Here is a 6000-nt window from a genome sequence, read left to right on the forward strand (position 1 = left end):
AGAGACGGAGAGGGATGTGCATATACCGAGATAGATTCAGTCATGAACACATACACAAACGCAGGCACATCGACACACACTTATTTCCAGGTATGAATGTAACCATTCTCCACCACAACTAAATTCTGTTTTCTAAACGTGGTCTATTAATTATCAATTGATCTTCTCAGTTATTTCAGCTAGGAAAGTCAACAATGTCTACTTTCTAAGACTGCTGTGAGAATTAATGAGCAGATGTACAGAGCGGGTAGGGATGGCTAGAGGCTTGGCTGCAGCCTTCAGGAGCTGGAGCCGGACAGCTCACCTCCAGGGAATGGCGCTGGGCAACTGCTGGACTGGGCATCTACAGAGGCTGGGGCTGTGTGGAGGCCAGCCTGCGGCCTTCAGGGGATGGGGCTGCTGGAGGTTGGGCTGGGCACCCTCACTGACATGGCACACAGCAGGTATCATCAAGCAGGGGATGCTGTCGTTCATCTGAAAGCTGTGGTGTTTTCAGAAACAGTTCACACGACATGACAGCGTGGGTTGTAGGAGACCACACACTCCTCTCCAACAACAAGTGGCAGAACAGCTTGTATAAAAAGAAAGTGTTCCTCCATGAAAAGATGACGGCACGGTGACAGTGGAGCTGTCTGTACAGACTTCTGTGTGTGTAGGAGACAGTCTTTCTAGGTTTCGAATTGGTGAAGGCACTTGTCACCGAACCTGACAACATGAGTCTGATCCTCCTTGGAACCCATACGCTAGAAGGTCAGAATTGGGCTCCTACAAGTTGTCCCCTGATCTCCACTTGTGCTTCATGGTACCCAGGCCCACACATATGTGCGTGCCAGATGCCTCGAGTCGTGGCCTGGGCAGCTGCCACTACCATAAGCAAGTATGTGGTGGAGAGATGGAAGAGAAAGAGAGGTGGCGTGGTCCTGTGCTGTGAGAAGAGGCTTAAGTGGGGACATGGAGGGGAGGAACAGGCTGAGCTGATACCGGAGGGCACGTGATGTCTGGGCCCTTCCTGCTTCTGAGGACCACGTCCGGGTCAGTGTCCCTATTTTAGCCAGGTTCTTTGTTGGTGTCCGTGGCTCATATTACCACCGAGGGACATGTGGATGCTCACGGTTGGGGCCGCCACCAGAAGCAACATTGACTGTTGCTCACACCACTGCTGGTGCCGTACTGATCTTAGTGGCCTGGGCTGCCATGGCGATCTCTAGACCTATGCTGCATCCAAGGGCCATGACTTGGTCTCGAGGGGGGAGGGGGAGGGTCTGCACTGATGTCTGTGGCCTATGTTACAACCAAAAGCCATGGAGATGCCTGTTGTCTGGGCTGCTGCCTGAAGCCATGTTGGTGCTGGAGGGCTGTGCTAAGCTTGCCCCACCCCTCACTGGCTGCTGTATAGCAGCAGTGGCGGCTGAGCTGTGGGTGTGAGACAGCTGGCCCCAGGGTAACAGCAGGACAGCAGAGAGGCCTCTCAGTGACGACCCAGTAGTGATGAGGTAGCAGAAGCCAACAGTCGCAGTCCAAGCTGTTTGGGCAAAGTGGTGCACTGTGTGGCGCACTGTGTGACGCACTGTGTGATGCACTGCAGCTCCCGATGCCACTAGGGCAAATGCTACGGAGAGGCAGGAAAAGAAGGAGAAACAAAGTAGCGCACAGGTGGCAGGACTGGAGATCAGACAGCTATGACGGTGTGAGAGAGTGCTACGGATAATAGAGGAGCAGGTCATTGCCCAGGGGGCTAGGCGAGATGTTGTGGTTGTCGTTGCTGCTGCTGCTGCTTAATTTTAGTTTTAATTTTTGAAATTTCCTTCTTGGGAGAGGTTACAAGGCTGGAGGGCAGACATGGAAGGCCTGGGCAGTGAGTAGGATTGGGGTACATGATGTGAAATTCTTAAAGAGCCAGTAAAGATTATGTTATATTAAAAAAAAAGTCTATTTGTGCTGTTTTGAAAATGAACACATATACTGTGGGATGACATGCTAACACTATGGGAAACCTAGAGAGGGAGGGGCTGGGCTGTGAGGAGGCTGAGGTAGCGTAGAAAGAAAAGGAGAGAAGCCAGACAGTTTCCTGGGAAGAACTGCACAGAGGCAATGCATTCTGGGGAGGGAGGTAACTCCTGAGGGGAGGAAGACCTGGGATACACAAACCTGAGTGGTGGGGGAGGACAGATCTGTGGACAGCAGGTGAGAGGAGGGTGTGAGGTGCTGTGTTGGTCACTTTTCTGTCCATGACCAAAATGACTTACAGAAGAAAGCGTTTGTTTGGGCCTGCGGTGTCCATCACAGCCAGGAGACATGCAGCAAGCAGCCGACATGGCAGCCAAAGTAGAAAGCTGAGAGCTCACCACAGCAAGCTAGACGCAGAAAGAGCAGAGTGGAAGCCGGATGAGGCTTTATGGTCTCAAAGCCCACTCCCAGGAGCACCCTTCCCCTAGCAAGGCCTACCTCCAAGAGTACCCCCAACCAACTGGGGACCAAGTATTCAAATGTGAGAGCCTCTGGGGAACACGCTCATTCAAATGACCACATATGGAAATGCAACCAGAACACGTGCTGAGAGCAGCTGGGAGCAGAGGCCAGCCCAGAGGCAAAGGGTGCCAGGAAACAGAAGGGACTTTTCAATCTTAGTGTCTGACCTGTCCGGGCACCCCCACTGAGGCTGTCGAGTGCTTTTCTGCACAGCGAAACCATCCAACTATGAAGTTTTACCACTCCGGATTCTCCCATTAACGCCCATTTTACAGAATGGTGCTCGCGGCTAAGAGCAGAGTGTAACTGTTGTTCCTAATCTATTGGAAGTTGATAAGAGTCCAGCAGTGTGCACTACACAAGGGTAGCCATCACACAAACTGACATCTCAGACCAAATCAGGCAGCCAAGAACCAGGAGAGCGCACTAGTCTTCAGTGTGCCCCACCGCGCCAACCTAAGGGACCAAGAGTTATTGATGTGGACAGTCAGCCACTGCTTGCGGCACTTTTCTCAAGATGGTGGAATAAATCTTTATTTTAGCTTTGTTGACATATACTTTCTGAGTTTTGACTTCTTAACTTTTTTCTAGTATCTTCCCCCAAAACAACCAAAATTGGAAGACACTGAAGAGCAACTGAAAGCACGTCGCTTCAGGCTGCACCCAGCCCCTTCACCTTAGTCAGGGCGCCCATCCTAGACGCTCTTCCTCACGTCCTTCCAGGTGAGGGAGACGCCCACCTCGCAGTGGATACCGTCTTAACTCTTATACAGTCGCTCCTTCCACGGCACAAGATTTAGTGGGAGAAAATTTCCAGGATACAGACGTTAAGGTGCCCTCATTCTCACATGCCCTGAAGAAACTCTGAGCTGGCTGCTGCTCGACTGTTCCTCCGAATGCGCAGACTAGGGCTGTGGTTGGATTGTAGGATGTCCCGCGCAGGCGCATGTATTCAAACACTTGCCACACCCCCACTGTTGGCGCTGTTTTAGAAGGTTGTGGGTGTGTAGGAAGCCTGCCTAGAGGAACGGGGTCACTGGAGGTGGGATTTGAGGTTTTACAACCTGGCCAGGTCGCTGTCCTGTCTCTGCATTCTGAGTGTAGACACATTAAATTGTGAGTCAAAACTTAACCCTCGCTGGACATGGTGGTGCACATCTTTAATCCCAGCACTCAGGAGGCAGAGGCAGGTGGATCTCTGTGAGTCTGGTCTACAAAGTGAGTCCAGGACAGCCAGGGCTACACAGAGAAATCCTATCTCAAAAAACAAAACAAAACAAAACAAAAAAACCTTAACCACCCCCCCTCAAGTCACATTTGATAGGCATCTTGTCACAGCAATGGGAAAAGTAACTAATACAATTGAGGATAAGGGAATGTGGCTGCTTGTGTGCTTAAAGAGTGTTCCGTGTAGATGAGGGGTGAGCACAGCCAGCGTGACACACAGTGCAGGGTTAAGAGGTAAGCTGCAAAAAGTTCAACAGTGGATGCATATCAGACTGAAGCCATATCTAGCCTAAGTCTGAAAAGGAAAGTAGGTGTGAGTGTGGGCACTTGGCTCGGGCAGAAAATTTATGGAATTCCAATATTCTGACCAAAAATAAAGGGTATGCTCATGTATTTAAAAGTTATATGACAGGAGCCTGGATTCCCAGAAACCACATTAGATGGCTCGCCACAGTCTGTAAGTACAGCTTCAGGAGATGAAGCGCCCCTCCCTCCGGTCTGTGCAGGTATCCACACTCATGCACACATACTCACATGGACAGACACATATTTAAAATAAAACAAAATATTTTTAAGTTATATGGCAGACAGCAGCTGGCATTTGACCACACATTTTTGTAATGTCTCAAGGCCAGGACTGTGATCAATGAGGGATAAAAGAAAGAAAGAAAGAAAGAAAGAAAGAAAGAAAGAAAGAAAGAAAGAAAGAAAGAAAGAAAGAAAGAAAGAAAAAGAATAATAGCAGCTGTGGCTAGAAGCTACCTTCACGTGAAGTTTCGGTATCTTCTCATCTTCTCATCAAGGGTCACTGGGCTATTTTTTCAATCTTATTTAACTTAGTAACTGAGTTTGCCTTCCCACCTACCTAAATTCTTTACTGGAAGTGAGTGTCTCACCAAGGCCAGCAAGAAGAAGCCAAACACTCAAAGGAAGAGAGCATCCCAGGGCAGGAGAGCAACACACATCCCATGGCATGCTGGGAAACACAACCATCAGAGCCGGTATGGCGATGACCCTAGTGCAGTGAAGGAAGGACAGTGGTGGGCACGGCTGAGGTGACGTGTGGGCTCATGCCCATATAGCACGAAAAGCCGTATAGCTAACCCTTAAATAATCAAACTTACACAAATGAACAAAAATTTTCATTGTACTAATGGAATAGCGTTTTTATTTGAGGAAAGGGATAGTAATGAGTAGATTGGGAACTGGAGCATTTCAGGGACATGTGCGATTACAGGCTATAAATTATGACAATGCCAACTAAGGTGAAGACAGAGGGAGTGGCAACGGCTGAATTGATGGGCGCTTAGAAACGGGTGGAGAGGAGAGTGACTATGGGGCTGCAGAAGGGTGCCTGGGCGGCTACGAGCACATGCTGCCTTTGCAGAGGACCCACGCCACGCAGCTCACAACATCCATCTCCAGGGACTCTGACGTTTCTGACCTCTGTGCATACCCACAATTAAAAAATAAATAAGTCTTTTTTTTTTTTTTTTTTATGGAGTAACTACTGAAAACGTAACTATAATCTTTTCTTAGATGTGTCTTTTACAAATATTTTCTCCCAGTTGGGAGTTTTATTTTCCAGAGCAATTTTTAATGTAATAAAGTCTAGATTGTCTTTTTTTTTTTTTTTACTTCAAGGGTCATCTTACTGATGCTGTTTCTGATAGACACCACTGGGGCATGTCCAACCTGAGGCCCCTGGGCTATGTGTGGCCTGAGAGAGCTACACGCAGGCCTATACAGAAAGCACAGGTGTACTTGAAGCAGTATACATTTTCTTTTTTTGAATATTTATATCTTGTTTATTATACATGTATTATATTACATAATTTTCTTATTATGAAAACTTTAGTATATACATTGCAAATAGCTTTACGGATAGAGATGGTTGAAGACAGAGGCATGAGTTATTGGCTACCTGGAAAGCCATCTAACCACACAATGGAGAGCAAGCCTCAGTTCTCAATTGGAGCATTTCTTTAGATACTTCAAGATTTAGAGGAAGGACAGCAGGTTGCCAAGAAGAGACTTGATACCCTATGAGCATATACAGGGGGAGGTAATCCCCCTCAGTCACAGTCATAGGGGAGGGGAATAATGGGAAAATGGGGGGGGGGAGAATGAGAGGATACAAGGGATGGGATGAACATTGAGATGTAACAAGAATAAATTAATAAAAAAAAAAAGATTTAACATATCAGTGTATTAGAAGTAAAATTATCTTTGAAATGTATATATACTTCTTCACTAGATCTTTGTAGATTAAGCAGAAGTGAAGGTCACAGATGACCTGTTTTT

This window comes from Acomys russatus, chromosome 13 (assembly GCF_903995435.1).
Source record: "Acomys russatus chromosome 13, mAcoRus1.1, whole genome shotgun sequence".
NCBI classification, from domain to species: domain Eukaryota; kingdom Metazoa; phylum Chordata; class Mammalia; order Rodentia; family Muridae; genus Acomys; species Acomys russatus.